Source organism: Lathyrus oleraceus, chromosome 7 (assembly GCF_024323335.1).
Source record: "Lathyrus oleraceus cultivar Zhongwan6 chromosome 7, CAAS_Psat_ZW6_1.0, whole genome shotgun sequence".
Lineage (NCBI taxonomy): Eukaryota > Viridiplantae > Streptophyta > Magnoliopsida > Fabales > Fabaceae > Lathyrus > Lathyrus oleraceus.
This window is the reverse complement of record NC_066585.1, coordinates 429,085,867-429,105,124: the sequence shown is the minus strand read 5'-3', so window position 1 is coordinate 429,105,124 and position 19,258 is coordinate 429,085,867.

Here is a 19,258-nt window from a genome sequence, read left to right as displayed (position 1 = left end):
AGCAGCAACTTCCTCGCTCTGACCAGTGTGGGTGAAACCTCCACTCTTGAACATCCCTTTCTCGTTGAAGACCCCAGAAGAAAAGCCAATGCTAGCCCGGGACTTGTTATCTTCAAGCTCGATCATTTTTCCTAGACCAGCAACTGCACCACATTCAATGGCCAATTTTGCATCTCTATAGGAAGCAAATGAAGGAGTTCTCTTCTCAACAGGCTCGACTATAGATAAAGCTTGGAAAGGAGTTCCAACTTCATCCTCAGCATCTATGTATGAGAAGGAAGACAAGTGGCTAACCAAGAGAGCCTTTTCTCCCCCTACCACAACCAGTTTCTTGTTCTTCACGAATTTCAGCTTCTGGTGTAGGGTGGATGTCACGGCGCCTGCCTCGTGAATCCATGGTCTTCCCAAGAGACAGCTATAGGATGGGTGGATATCCATAACCTGGAAGGTAATCTGGAAATCACTTGGTCCAATCTTGATTGGGAGATCAACTTCCCCAATCACAGTCTTACGCGACCCATCAAAAGCTTTCACAACAACTCCACTATGCCTCATGGGAGGCCCTTGAAACGACAATCTTGCGAGAGTGGATTTTGGCAATACATTCAATGATGACCCGGTGTCCACCAGCACATTAGACATGGCGTCGTCTTTGCAATTCATGGAAATGTGTAATGCCAGGTTGTGGTCTCTTCCCTCCTCAGGGAGATCAGAGTCACAGAAACTCAAAGTGTTACAAGCAGTAATGTTTGCAACAATGCTATCAAACTGTTCTATTGTGACATCATGATCAACATATGCCACATCCAAGACTTTCTGCAGAGCCTCTCTATGAGGTTCTGAATTCAGAAGTAAAGATAGCACGGATATCTTAGATGGTGTTTGTAGAAGCTGATCTACAACACTGTACTCACTCTTCTTGATGAGCTTCAGCATCTCATCACAGTCTTCTTTCAAATTGCCACTAGGGCCAACAGAAGCAGGAGTCTTTTGTACAGAGGAGGGTTTAACAACAGGTGCCGGGTTCGGAGAATTCACCGCATTCCCAACCGGACGCTCAACAGAATCAGCAACAACCTGAGGCTTCAGGGGTGCAGAAAACACACGACCGCTACGGGTCAACCCACTGACATCAGCAATATTCCCAACAGAGGAGGACGGCAGAGTCACCTCTTTCCCATCTTCCACAACAACAGCATTGTATCGGAATGGGATTACCTTGTCGGAAGAATAAGGCACAGGATCGGCAGGTTTGATAATCAGCTAAGGAGAAACCTTCTGCTTGCTACCATCGTATTTAATGATAACAGGCTCGGGTATCCGAAACACCGGAGAGATCACATTGACTTCTGGTTCATCTTCATCAACATTCCTGTTTTGAAGGATCTCAATGACTCCTTCATCCAGCAATTCCTGAAGATATTTTCGCACTTGGCGACAACCCAAACGGTTAACAAAGCAGATTCGACAATTATCATGGTCGTGCTCCAGATGATTGTACTCACACAGAAGACGATGCAACTCGACCAATAGCTGTCGAATATGGCTGACATATTTGACCTTGTATTTGCCAGGGCAGCCCTGGACCATGTTGACAGATTTCCCATGCTCGGGCAATGGGTTCTTCTTAAAATTAGGACCTGCATCCTCAAAGCTCAAAATGCCGCACCTCATAAGGTCTTGAACCTTAGTCTTCAGCTGAAAGCAGTTCTCCACATCATGGTCGGGAGCACCAGAATGATAGACACAATGCAAATCAGGCTTATACCACCACTGAGGGTTAACCGGTATAGCTGGCGGGTCTCTCAGAGTAATCAACTTCCTCTCTATCAAAGAGGGATACAGTTCTGCGTATGACATCGGAATCAGATCGAGAGTGATCTTCTTCCTCTCATAACTCGTGTTGGCTTGATTACTATTACGAGGCTGGTAGGCCTGCTGTTGAGGACGATGTTGTTGCTGATATTGTTGAGATGGTTGTTGATTATTGCTGTGCTGATGATACTGTTGGTTGTCTCTGAAGATAGGTGCTATATGAGCCACCTGATGCTGATTGTCGGCTGAACGCACAGGCTTCCTCCTCACAGAGGGTCTTCTGGGTTTCACATGGGAGGTCACAAAATGTGCCTCTCCATCTTTCTTCTTTTCAAATGCCCCATATCGTTTGGTAGAAGAGCCTTCATCTTTGGTTAGACGTCCTTCTCTAACCCCTTCCTCTAGACGCATCCCCATGTTCACCATCTCGGTGAAGTCCGAAGGAGCGCTAGCAATCATCCGCTCGTAATAGAATGAGCTCAAGGTCTTCAGAAAGATCTTGGTCATTTCTTTCTCTTCCAGCGGAGGCACAATCTGAGCTGCCAACTCTCGCCACCTCTGGGCATACTCTTTGAACGTTTCCTTGTCCTTCTAAGACATGGCACGTAACTGATCCCTATCGGGAGCCATATCCACGTTATACTTTTACTGCTTGACGAAGGCTTCGCCAAGATCATTGAAGGAACGGATGTTCACACTGTCCAGACTCATATACCAACGCAGTGCAGCACCGGACAGACTGTTCTGGAAATAATGGATGAGTAGCTGATCATTATCCGTTTGAGTTGACATTTTCCTGGCGTACATGACCAGGTGGCTGAGAGGGCAGGTGTTCCCCTTGTATTTCTCAAGGTCAGGGACCTTGAATTTCACAGGAATTTTAACACCGGGAACCAAACAAAGCTCGGCAACAGATTTGCCGAAGAGATCCTTTCCTCGAAGATTTTTCAATTCCTTGCGCAGCTCAAGAAATTGATCATTCATAGCATCCATCTTCTCATGAACATCTGGGCCCTCAGACGGCTCAGAATGATAGATGGTGTCGTCTACCCTAGGAACGGTATGCACGACAGGAGGAGGAACAACAAGGACCGGGCTAGATGCCGGCATCGAAGCAAAGGTCGGAGCAGGAATCTCGGGCATAAAGCTGGGAGGCATCCCCCACGGAAACCCGGACGGCATGGCTGTTGCAAAATGTGCACTGGCAGCAGGCACAGTTGAGGAAACAATCTCAGAGATGACTGTCCTCTGGAGAGGAGTTGAAGGCGTTAGAGACGACTGGCTCTGGGCGGCCAAGAACGATTCCATCAAAGCACTCAATCTGGCGACTTCCTCTTTGAGCTCACGATTCTCTTGCTCTAGATGATCCATCAATCTGGAAGAGTTGGCTCTGGTGTAGTACCGATGAGTCAGCTTGTCTTCAAAATAAATGAAGAGCACAGAGTTAGACCACAAGACTAGAGGCTGAGAACAACACCTACTTATGCAAATGATGCATGCAATGCTCGTGCACATGATTTGTTTTTATTTCAAAGGAACTTTAGGGTTTTATTTGCAAATTTTGGAAATATTAAGCATTTTATCGCATATGGAAATATCTCATCAAATATACTTAGAAAAGAAGTACAACATTGTCAATCATTACAAGAGAAAAGGAAAATAATCATCTTATGGATCCCTAGAAGCTCGGGACACAGGAAGATAAGCTGCACGAAGCCTCTTAACCTCTTTCTCATAGGCTGCTTCCATATCTGCCTTCTCTTTGGCGAGTCGGTCATACCTCCTTTTCCAGAACTTGGAAGACTGAGGAAGTAGAGAAGTCCATGCATCATCAGGATCATCAATGACCTGATGCTCGAGGAACTCGATCAGAACATCCTTCTCCTTAATCTGTTGAAGCAACTCTTCTCTTTCACGGATCCAGGCACGTGAAAGGTCTTCGTCTCTTAACTCCTCTACTCCTTGGTTAGGGAGGGTTGAAGGCCCAGCCACAACCAAAGGTGTAGGTCTCGGATAATCGTAAGGCATGAGGTACTCAGATGCTCTCTTCCTTACCTAAGCAGTTTAAGGTTCCATAGCAATGCAATTCTTAGGACCCAACTCATTCCTTCCTTTCTTGTGAACCTTGCGCCAAGCGCGAACCATTCTGCACTTCAAGCCTTGGGGGTCTTTACCCTCTTGAAAGAACACACCTTCTAACAGAATGTTATTAGGTTTATCCTTTAGGGGGAACCCAAGCTGACGACGTGCTAACACAGGGTTGTAGCTAATCACACCACATGTACCAAGAAGAGGTACATTGGAGAATTCACCCCAAGAGTCGATAATCTGCACACCATCATATACACGGTTATACCAAGAGATATCATCATTAGTGAGAGACATAAGCCTCGTAGACCACCGTAGACATCCCTTGTTCTCCTTGAAGGCGAGCGTCTGAGGTAAGTGAGAAATAAACCACTTATACAACAGAGGCAAACAACACACAATAGCCATCATCCCATCTTTCGGATATTATCGGAGAAACGACTACTCGTATTCCAAAAATATCCTCAAGAGAGACTCTTATGGGTGTAGTATCGCGTAACAATCGTATCAAATCTTACATTTGAACGCCTTCCGCACTACGTCCTAAAAATAGGCCAAGATGGGCTTGGTAAACTAAGGTCCTTGGATTCTAAGGCACATATTGGAAAGAGTAATGTCTAATCACAACTTACTTGTGTGACATTATTGATCCCAACATGACCTCCACCAAGTGAATGGACTCGAAAGTCAACTTGCTAAGGAATAACTCCACACAAGTCGACGAGACTATGCCATTCTTCTATCCTAAGGTGCACTCGAGTTCGGGTATAGAACTCATCTCACAAAGATCACCAAGCAATGCAAGCAATTGATATATCATGCAATTCAATCATTACAAATAATACAGTAATCCCAAATTGCACAAAAATATGTCATAACAAATATAACACAACAAGTGTGAAAAGTTGGCAAAACCCACCAAGGAAAGTTGATAATACATTCCCCAGCAGAGTCGCCACTTTTCTGTAGCGGTGTATTCGTTACCATTGGAGATATTAACTAAATCCAAGGTAAATCATACAAAGTCGAGTCGCCACCGCACTTCTATTTATCCAAAGGAATGGTTAGAAAGAGAACAAAAACCTAAAGAGTCTTATAAACAAAACTAGTAAAAGAGGGTCAGAGATCTGGGTAAGGGGGTTGGTTATGTCATGGGAAGGTGTTAGGCACCCACAACATCCTAGGTACTCCTAAGGAGCCCTTTTCACACTTGTTGCAAAAGGTTATCGTTTATGAAATTATTTTGTGCAAACATGATTGAAGAGATGAGAAAAGAATATACAAGTTTATTTACATTTTGTGTTTGGATGGATGAACCCATTGCCTACGTACCTTCTCATGAAAGATAAGGATCAAAACCCCGTAGTTCGGGTAAAAAATTTCAAAACAAGTGAGTGGATTGATTTTAAACAAAAGCCTGAAGGTCTTTCGTTATCAAAGAGAGAAAACTCGACCTAAACCAACAATCCACCATGTGAGGAAGGCTTCGACATACTAGTGAGGGGTTAACCCTATAATAAGTATGGAAGGCTTACAATCCAACCACTAAGGATGCAGTGAGATTTACATCAACCACTGAGATAAGTCAAACCTATGGCTAATGCATGAAAGATTTGATTAAGAAGTGGACATATTAACCACAAAAGAAATTGGAAGTGAGTTGAATTTATCAATTAGAAGTATGTACAAAGATGGTCAAAGTTGATTTAAAGATTCAATTCTGAATGAGTATTATGAAAAGAAAGTTTGAAAATCAAAGGCATAAGGCCTAGGTTTCTAATGTTGAAAACAAGTGCAAATGTTTGCACAAAAGTTTTTGGTTTGGGTGAGGGATGAAAAGGGATCAAGGTTAAACATGCAATAGGTGGGGAATAAAGGAATGAAAACACAAATAGGGTTGCTCTCTTGAGATCATATGGATGATCCAAGTAAGTCCCATCCTTTGGAATAAGGCAACACAAGGTATGAACAATAAGCAAGTGTCATAAGAGAACCACAGAAAGAGGAAACAGAATGCCAATCCATGGACTTACATCCAACTCCTAACAACAAAACAGGAAACAGAATGCCAATAGATGGACTTATATCTAACTCCTCAAAATAAACAGGAAACAGAATACCAATAGATTGACTTATATCTAACTCCTCAAAACAAACAAATGAGCAAAAGTAAACACATGCAAAGCAATCAAGCAAACAATGCATCACACACTATACACAAACAAGAGGCTCAATCAAATAGGTGGGCTTTAGTCAAGAGGGGTCATATCAACCTCGACAAACAAGCCAAATTGTATCAGGTAATCTGTGAGCTCTTAACCACTAACATTGAGAGTTAGGGTGAAGCTGATCAAATGGAGAAATGAGGATGAGACCTCATGCTCTTAACCTTGGCCTGGGTGAGCTTATGACAAAGAGAGCATGGGGATTCAGAATGTGGGATCCTATTCCACTTGACAGACTCTAAACAAGATCTTGGGTGTTTATTCAAAAGCATCAGCACGTAGTGCGAGCATAGTGAACGACTCACTGAATAATAGGGGATTGATTGCTAATCCCTTCTATCTGTCAATTGCCTCTTCACTTAGGAGGACTTATTAAGTAACATGCCTCATTTAGAGGTCTTTGGCACAAATCTAAACAATCACAAACAGAGCCTCATGACGAGGACTTCAGCCAAATGCCTGCCAAAAAGGTGACAGGACTTCCAGACTACATGGAGTAAGAGAGTAGCTACCTAAGTGGTGTATCAACCACAATCCAAAGCTCAAGCAAGAGCTAAAATCAAGCAACTAATGTACCTATACAAAAGCTAAACAGTTAATATCTCACTTAGAAAACAAACAGACAAACAGTCCAACTGTTACACAATTCAATGAGCAATGGTCAAGCAATCAAGTGAAGCAATGAGCTCAAGCCTATCACTTAGAATCCTACAAAACAGCCATGTGTTAGAATTCAAATCATTTGTATCTCATAAAGTGAGACCAAACCAATCATCAATGCTAAATGTCCAAACCTGAAACACAAAGCACAATTAGTTTATGTACAAAACACTAGTATAAAGACTAGGTTCAAAACCGAATCAAATGATGAAAAAAGAACTCAATCTTTTGCACAAAGCAAGTTCAAACATATCATAAAATGTCCTCAAAAGGACCAAGATCAATTCATAAGGTAGAGGCATCAAATGATCAACGTAAAGCAAAGGCAAGCAAATGTGCACAATATGGACATCCAAGTTAGAAAATCCAAATCAAAACAGAAAAACATCCAATGATCATGAAATTTTTTATGCAAGTTACTCATGTTATGGACAAACATCATGCAAAAAATCAAATCCAGAAGATCTCAAATGATAGGTAAACCAAAATGCACAAATTGAGTACAAAAAATGTGACACAAATTGTCACAACATATCTTCATGTGTCTAAAACAGTGATAGCATATGATAAAAATCTCAAACCAAAGCTCAAAAATCATACCACATGTAAGGATCAAGCACACCAAATTTCAGATCAATTGGATCAACACATAGAATTTCACAAGGCATTTATCATGACATATCAATTTGGCATAAGGTTCAATCAAAAATTCACAATTAAAAATCCAGCAACAAACAAATCATGAAGTAAATGCTATAAAAAACTATAGATCAAAACAAGAATGTGAAAAAAAATTGGAGTCAATTTGAAGCATTTTGCTATTTTTTATGATTTTTGAAAGATGAACAAAATAATGTGAAATAATATGAAAATATTGGAGGGAAAATGAGAATTCAAGTAAACTCGGCCATATGCACCAGCAGGGCTCGAACACACGCAAGGACAGGGAAATGAGAATTCAAACAATTAAATTTAGAAAATGCACAAGCGAGGAATCGAACACGCGCACAAAGGATCCAAAAGCCAAATGAAACGCAACGTTTCATTTATTATGTGGCAGCCACATAAGCGAGTCAAAGACACGCAGGCACGATCAAATGATTCAAGGCCAATCAAATAGCCATGCACGCGCACAGTCAGATGCCACGCACGCAAACCCTAGCAACATGCAGAGACGCCGGAACAGTCTTTTCGGTCGTCTTCCCCGGTGGAAATCCGACGGAGCTTCACGAAATTTTTCCAGAAATTGACAAATTATACATGGTTGGAAAGCTCTTGCAACGTAGATCATGAATATCACATTAAAACAACCTAAAACCTCATAGATTCTACGGATCGAAGCAAAACATTTTGGATCTCAAAATTTTAATTCAACATATCATGTTCATTTCTCATCCATTTTCAAAACAGAACATATCAACATGCTCAGTGCAACAGGCTCTACATATTTATGGCAATAAAATGGCAAAAGGAGATGGTCGAAATTTCACTTACTTGAAATGCAGTGATAAAAAATCGTGCTCTCCAGCTTCCAGAACTTCCAGATCTTCTTCCTCAACCTTACTGTGAAGCTTTATGCACAAAGCATCCACTGAAACGTTCACGATCCACTTCAATCTCAGAATCCGATCTACTTGATGAAGCTTTTGCACTGCATGAATTCTTGCTCAATTACCACAACTAATGGTTGGATCTTACTCAGTGAAGTTCCATGATCAATAATCTGCAAGAATCTTGAAGAGTTTTGTCAAGAAAGATGCAAATCGAAGAGAGAGAAAAATGGAGGGAAAAGTGAAATTTTGATCTGAATTTGTTTTTTCCTCTGCAAAACAGTTATGATTTAGCTTATATACCACCTGTTAATGACTTTGCTAATCTCAATTTGCATTGGTTAATCTTGATAAGAAAAATATGAGGTGAAAATGCAAAAATGGCAAGTGTGCTTAGCATGTACATGCTACACGTGAACAGTGCCATGCTGAGGTACAAATTCACTTAAAATCATTCAACAATCATGGTGGAAGTGATATTTTGATTGTATGATCATCCAAATTTGAATTATCAATTTTCCCTCCAAAATGCACATGTATGAACAAATGATCATATGAGCTTCTTTCATGCAAGGCAAAGGTTTATTTGAAAAGTCTTGGTCACAAGGAGCATTTTTCAAAAAGAGTGGACCAATTTGGAGTTTTGAATCAAAAGTTATGCCAGTTTGAACTTCCATGCATACTTTGTGATCATTTGGCTATAACTTGTCAACCAATTATCAGATGGACATGATATAGGACTTTTTGAAAATGGGAGAGAAGGATCTTCAACTTTCATGTTCACCGAAAATTCATTTGAAGATTATTTGGTGTTGAAAAGTCAAGTTGAATATGGACCAAAAACTTGCCATTTTTGGAAACTTGAAATTACAGGTCACTTTCCATTTTTGAAAACTTTTGCCATGACTTCAAAATCTTCAAGATAGATGTTTGACATGATGAATGGGCCTTGTTTGAACATGATTGGGATGTCTCAAATCATTTCCCCCACCTTAAAGCCCTCAGTTGACTGCACAGTTGATTATTTGGTCCTCAAATGACCTTGACAATGCCTGATGAACTTGAGCCTTTACCACTTGGGGAATTTGCTTCAAAAAATGAAACCCTAGCTCATATAAGCTCAAGATGATATCATGTGGTCCTTACACCAAAGAAAATATCTCAGCTCTTGCACAAAGGATGCTATTGAAGTGCTTGACATGTGATTACTTCAGCTACAAAACAAATGTTAGTGACATATTTTTATGCTTTTGGTTAGTGATTAAAACAAGAAAAGCAATGATATATAATGCAAACATGCATGGTGATCTCAACCACTCACAGGAGATCTCTACCCAAAGGAAAGGAAGCCAAGATGCTCAAATGATCCTTGAGGCTATGGCAATGCTATGCTTATGATGCCATGAGGGATCTTAGGGACAAAATTGGGGTCTTACACCTATAACGGCAGCCATGCTAGCCCACATACTGGTAATAGCCCACTTACTCTTGGGTTCATGTTTTCACCCTTGTTATAGTTCAAAACACTATCCTTTGGTTTAGATCATACTTTGATCACATTTCTTTTCATCTCCCACCACTAGTTCTTCGAACTACGGAGCTATGAATTCCTCATTGCATTATGAGGATACGTAGGCATGAGGGCCCTAATCCTCACCGACCACTTTATCTATTTCATTTTCCTTTTCCCCATTATTTTGCGATTAATCTTTAGATATCACACCCATTCGAGCAAGAACAATCAAAACGGTTCCCATGGAGTACCATGGATGTTTGGGGTTCTAATACATTCCCCTTGCATAACGGACTTTCTTACCCAACATATCTCTTTCCCCCGGGTTTTATCGATGTTTTCCCTTTCCTTTGGGAATAAATAATGTTCCATGGTGACTCTAGTGTATGTTCGAGCGTGCGATATATTCGAGTATATTTCCGCTAGCTTCAGCTGGCGACTCTGCTGGGGAATTTCTTTTTGGTGTATTTCCAAGTTGTAGCGGGGTATTCGTTACCGTTAGAGATATTGACTAATTCTAAGGTAAATCATACAAGTCGAGTCGCCACCGCACTTCTATTTATCCAAAGGAATGGTTAGAAAGCGAACAAAAACCTAAAAGTTTTATCGAATAAAAAACTAGTAAAAATGTCAGAGATCTGGGTAAGGGGGTTGGTTATGCAATGGGAAGGTGTTAGGCACCCAAAACATCCTAGGTACTCCTAGGGAGCCCTTTTCACATTGGTTGTAAGGTTGGTATTTTGCAAAAATTTGTTTGTGCAAACATGATTGAAGAGATGAGAAGAGAATATACAAGTTTATTTACATTTTTTGTGTTTGGATGGATGAACCCATTGCCTACGTACCATCTTAAAAAAGATTAGGATCAAAACCTCGTAGTTCGGGGTAAAAATCTCAAAATGAGTTGGTGAATTGATTGGTCCAAAAGCCTTAAGGTCTTTTGTTATCCAAGGGAGAAAACTCAACCTAAAACAACAAATCCACCGTGTGAGGATAGCTTCAACATGCTAGTGAGGGGTTAACCCTATAATAAGTAATGGAAGACTTATTGTCCATCACCAAGGATAAAGGTGAGTATTACATCTACCTCGAGGATAACTCAAACCTAATAGCTAAAGGTTATGAAAAATTTGATTAAGAAGGTGGCCATTGAAACCACAAAAAGACATTTGGATGGGTTGTATTACCAATGAAAAGTATTTACAAACTGGTCAAAGTTGGCTTAGAAGTTCAATTCAAAATAAGTGTTATGAAGAAGAAAGTTTGAAAATCAAAAGCATAAGGCTTAGGTTTCTAATGTTTGAAAACAAGTGTTAAATGTTTGCACAAAAATTTTGGCTTGGGTTAGAGTGGAGAGAAGAAGAAGAATGGCTAAAGTCCTTAGCATACAAAAGGTGAGGGATAAAGAAGCAAAACCACAAATGGAATTCCTCTCTTGAGATCATATTGATGATCAAAGTAGCTCCCATCCTTTGGAATAAGCAATCACAACAATAGTAGGCTCAAGCAATCAACAATCAAATGAACTCTTGGAAAGCTCCTCAATGTATCTTGGGTTCCTCTCTCTTAGAAGTTCATGGCAATGGTTCCTCAATTTGGATCAAGTTGGAATCCCTAGCACAAGAACACACACATCAAAAGATTCTAGCAAACAAACAAGGAATGGACAAGAGGAGTTTAGAAATTGGTCCTTTCATGGTCATCTTTCAATATTGAGCATTCTAAAGGCCCAATGCCTAGTTGCTCTTTGACTTTTATAGCACTCTAAAGGCCTAATGCTTAGTTGCTCTTTGACTCCAAATTTGCACAGGGGAAGTCCTAAAGTCTAAGTCCATTTGTCCATTTCTTTGCATTTTGGTCAACCACAATCAAAACAAAACACCAGCACAATAGTATATACACAATTATATGCTCAAGTGAGCAAAAGGCAAATTGCATTAACACAAACACGTGGTCAAGTGAGCAAAAGGAAAAAGGCAAAATGAATAATATGTGCAAGAATAGTAAATTACATAAAAGTAAAGTGCAAAAAGGTAAATGTTAATGGTTAATGGTTAGTGTTAGTAGTTAGTGTGCCATAAGGCAAATTTAGCGCTATGTTAAGCAATCGTAATTGGACTTATGTAGAAGTCACAACTATCTGAGGCCGGTCAATAATAATGTAGGCAACAACACAAGTTAGAAGTCTTGATTAGTGAACCAAGTTCCAACAACTTGCCATGCCAAAAAAGGAGAAGAGAAATGATCTTGTATGGGTTTAAGCCTTTTGTATGATTTAGCAAGCAAGCTATCCTAAATACAAAGCCATTCACTAGATCATTTGATCAAGATGAATTAGATTTGGATTGAGGAAGATTAAACCTTCATAATCAATACTAACTTATCAACCTTTAACTCATTGATCAAAAGGAAAAGAAAAAGAAGAAGGAGATGAGTAGTGGATAATGAAAATGGAAAGAATAAAGGATATTAAATGAAATAGAATATACCAATCAACAAGTGTTGACCAATGAAATTGAGGATCATGGTCAAACAATCAAAAAAAGAAATGAGATGAAGATTGGAAGTCAAGACATGAACAAAATATTTTTGGCATTTTTAATATTTAAAAATAAACTTGAATTAAAATATTAAAGAAAGGTCAAACGTCAAAATCACCTCAAATCAACCTTGAAAGGTCCAAGTGATTTATCCCAAGCCCAACAAGGTCAAACAAAGTTTGACAAAAAATTTCAGCATTTTTAAAAGTCAGAAACTATTTTTAATCAATTAAAAATGAATAAAAATAACCTAATTGAACTAAAATCTCAAATAAATCTCAAATCAATTAAAAAATTGATGAGAATATTTTTCATAGATCCATCATCATTCATACAGGTTAGGAAAATATTTTTGTATTTTTTGAATATAAAAAACTATTTAAAATGAATTAAAAATAACCAGAAAAGAGAAAATTCACAAAAAATATCAAATGACAAAATAAAAAATATTAAAAATCATTTTTAGAAACTAGAATTTAAATGGAGAAGAATGCAATTGGTCCCATATTTTTTGGAATTAAAATGAAAGAGTTATGAATTTTTGAAATTAAAGGAAATAAAAGAAAGAAAATCAGAAATTAGAAAAGGAGAAAAAACCAGGAGCGTCTGATCAAGCCTCATTAATTGACGTGGCTGATCAAACGCTCCACATGTGCGCGCTCACAGTAGGCTTGAGTCAATGAGAAACACGTGGTATTTAAAAAAGTCATAAGATCCAAGCGTGGAGATTAGATCTGGAGATGCCATCACACGGTCCACAATCCATCTGGCAAAGGGACGGTGGCCAGAGCCACCATCTTCTCCGGTGAGCATGAAGATTCCGGCCAAAGTTGCATGTCATCAAATCTTAATGAAAATGAGCGATCCTCATATCATTGGAAGGTTTGGGTGATGTACATCACCCCTGTACCATTAGTTTCTCTTCTAGATCTCCATAGAAAGAGAAATCAGAAGAAGAAAAATATGGTGTTCATGTTGAACTTCATATTTTTACAAAATTGAAAGCACAAATCAAATACCTCTAGTGAGAGGACTTCAGACAAGCCAAGGGACTCAAGAAATAAGAAAGACACAATGAGTTTCGAAGAGAAAAAGTTCTGATATCCACCTTTGATGTGTAGGTCTGGAGAGCATGATTCTTCTCAACTAAAGCTTGCAGTAGGATCTAGTGATGAAGATGAAGCAAGGCTAAGGAGTTGTAGGTCTGAAAATCAACCAAGGTAGTTGAAATTCAGATCTGAATTTTTTAGAAGAAAGTAGAAATTCCTTTAGTGATGGCTAGGTTTTGATTTCTACAGCATTTCAGATTGATTCAGGGTCCTTAATTATGAAGCATAGCATGTCTATTTATAGATGGAATTGGCTGAGCAAGTGAAAATTCTCGTGTGCATGGCAAGTGGATTCTCTTTGCATGGGCTTGCATGATCATGTAGAAGGCCCAAATTCAATTGCATTTGCATGCTGATGACCAAACAACTTGAAATGGACGTGCATATGGCAATGCAATGGCTTGTGTAATGAGTTTCAACATGTTATGCACAATTATGCCTAAAACTTCACCTCTTTGAAAATGCCACTAGAAAAAATGAAACATAGGCATATGGGTAATGGTTGGAAAGGTTTTGACATAAGGAACGAATGTTATGTTGAGCAAAAACTCATTTGAAGTGTGGAAATTTATGAAAACAGGTCATGAAGTTCATAGTGCAAAACATGCCTTTGAGAATTTCGTCAAATTGAATCAACTTCAAGCCCTTTTGTTTTGATGATGAAAGCCTCAAATGGAAAAACCTCTAACATCAAAGTTGTAGATGTTTTCAAGACAATCAAAATGGACTTAAATTTTGCATCATTTGGATTTTTGATGAAGGATTTATGGACGCTTGAAGTGGGACTTTTTTGCCTTTCAATGCATTTGGTCCAAATGACCTATACTGTTTTGCATTATCACATGTATTTATTTTGAGATTTTGAAATTTTGTTCAACATAACATCTGAATTATACATCTTAATATTTCCAATGAATTTGATCCCACCTCAAAATCATAAAAAATGAATGATTTATGTTCTTGGGAAGTTGACCCAAAATTAGGGTTTCAGTCAAAATGACCTATAATGTCTTGGAATGGGAGATGACCTTACATGCTTAAAACCAATTTTTGATGAACATGAAAGTTGTTCATATTGTCCTTAAGAACATTTTGTCTCTTGGGGTCATCTCCATTTGACCAACCCATAACAAGTTAGGTCTCAGTGTATTTCAAAATAGTTAGATGAATTGACTGATCAACTTCTCAAGTTCACAACCCATATCTTGATGAATTGATGATTGAGGACACTCAAATAAGTTCAAATATGCATGAAATTATGAATTAAAGAACTTCCCTTGATTGTATTTGACAATGGGCTGAGGTTGCTTCATTAGCAAGGCATTGTGGGCACACAGATGAATTAGGGCTCTTTGGGACACAAACATCAAACCCTTTGACTTGCTTTGATCAAAATGATGAATTGAGATGCTAGGGAGGCATATTTGATGGATGAGAGCTTTGGGAACCATTACCATGCTTGCTTTCATCTTCTCTTGACCCTGTCTTTGCACAAAGGATCTCCTTGAATCTCTTGACCTTGTGATTGCTCAAGCTACAAACAAAAGATGTTAGTGACATATTTTTGTGCTTTTGGTTAGTAAATAAAAAATGAGAAAAGCAATAATATACAATTCAAGCATGCTTAGTGATCTCAAACCACTCACAAGAGGTCCCACCCAAAGGGCAAGGGGAACCAAGATGCTTATGATCCTTGAGGCTTTGCAAATACAATGTTATGATGCCATGAGGGATCTTAGGGTCAAAATTGGGGTCTTACAAATGGGCTTAAATAATAACAGAGAGACCTCATGATGCAAATGTATGTATGCAAAAGGTAATAGTCTGTGGAGATATGTGTCCACAAAGAAAGAAAAGAAATCAGGAGAAACTGGTAATCCATATGAGTGATTTACTCCATGGGACAAAGACTCTGGGAACTCTCATGGGGATGAGAAAAGAAATAAAATGCGTGTGCAGGTCACGACTTGAAACTTGGGGAGCAGAAATCAATGGAAAGACTCAAGCTAACTCAAAGGCGTGTGTATTGGGGAATATGCCAATACAACAGAAATTATCCATGACGGATACCTCGGATGAAAATCCGGACTCAGGCTGGGGGAATCCACTAAGGGACCTCGCTGGGGAAAACCGAAACAAAACTCCTCTGAGGAAGCAACAGGATGAGGTATTACCGGTTACTGGGTAATAAGCTCAAAGAGACATATGATCTGAACACCGGTATAAGGGTGAGAGAACAACATGTCCTGGGAGAATGAATATCTAAGACCGGTATAAAGGTGAGAGATATCAAACTTCCGAAATCATCTGAGGAAGGCCTACAAGGTATACTGCAGCTCAGGAAAATCTGACTCCACGGCGGGACAAAAGTCATAATAGGGAGCAGAGAGGAAGGAACACCAGGGATAATGGTTACTGGGCATATAATAGGTGACCAACCAAAGCGTGAATTGGGGAATATTCCCAAGACACTCATCATCCAAAAGAGGGCTAAAAGCAAAACTCGATTATAGGATGGACATTCGATTCCAAAAGGGATACGAATCTTACTCGACTGGGGAAGAACAAAAGGCTTCAACCAAAGAGTGTATGAGATATATTATCTATTACCGTCAGAACGTAGATAACACACTCGCATGGAAGATTATCCACAACCAGTTACTGGGTTAAAAAAGGATAAATCGACTGACAAAGAAAGGCATCGGGATACCGAAACTAGGTATATAATGATGACCAATCCAGGAGAGAAAGAATTGTCACCAACAACAAAGGGTAGACGAGAGATGACCTATTGGGGATGAATTGCTTAATCAGAGAAACTATCCAAAAGATGAGGGAATATCATCATCGAATATTGGATAATGATAACCGTCAGGGAGGGGATTACATCTACCGGATACTAGGTAGAAAACCACGGAGAAGTAACCGTCATCGGTTAGGATGAGCAAAAGGTTAACTCTGCAAGGTGATAAAAATAGGGTTTACAACTACTAGTATGAGGGTAGAGAACCACAAAAATAGGACTTATAACCACCGATATTAGGGTAGAAGGCCACAGACTCCGTCGGGGATAAGATGAATAATTACTGGTTACTGAGCAATCATTCATTTACACCACAGGGGAGTGCAAGAAGCAGCCAGAAGAGGCCAAAGCTGAAACAAAACTTGTCCCCATGAGGATATAACTCAATGGGGAACTCCATTCCAATATATGTATTAGGGAGGAAACAAAAGCAACCATCATCCACGAGGGTATAACTCAGTGGGGAATATGGAAGGAAAGATGAACACTTTCTGCTTATGGGCTGACCCTATATGGAGAGATCAACCACCAACATCTGCTTGGGGAACATGAATACCCTCAAATAAGAGATAATAAACAAAGATATATGTCAAACAAAATGCGACATGAATGTTATCAATATGCACATATGCATGGTTTATGTATGATGGATGCTGACAAATAGACAATTCTAACCCAAACAGGTCTAGCGAACAAGTACACAAACATCCGGTACGACATCTCAAGAGAGAAAGCCAGGCCCACAAAGATCTCTTCAGGGGAATGAGCATCTGACATTCCAACTGGGGCAAGGATCATCACACAAATGAAATCCGCCATGGGAGCACTCCACTGGGGAAATCACTAGAGGGGATCAGGGAACTCCGTGGGGAACAACCACCAAATCAGAAGTTTCTAAGGGTCATCAAATATCTGTCCCAAATAATGAGATCACATCTGCTGAAGAGGAAGAATCACTATTCTACTGCAGGAAAGGGGGACGAATAATCCTTCTCCACACTCCGCTAGGGGAAAAAACAAAAGGCCCCGGAGGAAGAGGATATCAGCATGCCAGGAATAACACATGTCTTACCCTGTCAGGAATCTTACCATCCTTGGGAGAGCACTGAAGACGTCCTCAGTATCCCCTTATCTTTGTGAATGTTCACTTTGTTTAAAAACAAATTATGAAAGATATAGTTAAAACAATGATTTTTTCAATTAAAACATGCAAAACATTTGTTGAAATGGAAACAAATAAGAGTGCAAATAATTGGATAAAGGCTCAAATTTATTTGATGGAATGATAGTCTGCAAATGTAAAGACTCCATAGATCTTTTCAAATTTGAAATTGGTGATATATATTGGAAAAGGGCTACATTGAACATAATGATCATTTCTCCACCAATTCTGAATCGGTTGCATTTGAAGCTTTGGTTGATGGTGAATGAGTGAGAATCTCTGGAGAACCAAGTCTTGTCAGGATGCAGTTACTTGCCAGATCCCTAATTTTTGCCTAGATTTCCCCAGGGTGAGGTACTCAATCGAGCGGGATACATATATTCATTTTTTCATGTCTCTAACTTTTGCCTGGACCGCCCTTTCGGGTTTTCAATCCACCGAGACGCTCATTTTTGCCTAAGTCGCCCTTTCAGGTTTTCAACTTAGCGAGCTATTCTGTTTTTATTCATTTAGGCGAAGTATTTCTTGACTGCATCTGAATTCACAAGACGAGTGAAATCCTCCCCATCCATAGTTGTAAGTATCAAAGCACCGCCTGAAAAGGCTCTCTTAACAACATATGCACCTTCATAGTTGGGAGTCCACTTGCCCCTGGAATTGGGCGCAAAAGACAAGACTTTCTTGAGCACAAGGTCACCTTCTCGGAACACACGTGGCTTGACCTTCTTATCAAAGGATTTCTTCATCCTTTGCTGATATAACTGACCATGGCAGTCAATCTCTTTTCTTCTATCAAATTCAGTTGGTCATAACGACTCGGAACCCATTCAGCCTCAGTCAACTTGGCTTCCATCAAGACTCTCATTGACGGGATCTCCACCTCTACTGGGAGCACAACCTCCATGCCATAAACAAGAGAGAAAGGGGTTGCCCCTGTTGAAGTGCGGACAGATGTAGATATCCATGTAAAGCAAATGGCAGCATCTCATGCCAATCTTTATACGTGATAACCATCTTCTGGATAATCTTCTTGATATTCTTATTTGCGGCTTCAACAGCCCCATTCATCTTGGGTCTGTAAGGAGAAGAATTATGATGCGCAATCTTGAACTCACTACACAACTCTTTCATCATTTTGTTGTTCAAGTTAGATCCATTATCAGTAATGATCTTATCTGGCACACCATATCGGCATACGAGTTGATTCTTGATAAACTTCACAACCACCTGTCTGGTTACATTTGCATATGATGCCGCTTTAACCCACTTAGTGAAGTAATCAATTGCTACGAGAATAAATCTGTGTCCATTGGACGCTTTTGGCTCTATCATGCCAATCATGTCGATTCCCCACATGGAGAAGGGCCATGGCGACGAAATCACATTCAAAAGTGTCGGAGGAATATGAATCTTATCCGCATAAATTTGACACTTATGGCATTTCTTCACATATTTGCAACAGTCAGACTCCATTGTCAGCCAATAGTAGCCTGCTCTCAACATCTTTCTAGCCATGACATGTCCATTGGAATGAGTACCAAATGAACCCTCATGGACCTCAGTCATCAACAGGTCTGCTTCGTGTCTATCCACGCATCTGAGTAGTATCATGTCAAAATTTCTCTTATAAAGCACATCACCATTGAGGTAGAGACTTCCTGATAATCTCCTCAGAGTCTTCCTATCTTTCACAGATGCTCCAGGTGGGTAAATGTAGTTCTGAAGGAAACACTTGATATCATAATACCATGGCTTATCATCTCTTACTTCTTCTACTGCAAATACATGAGCTG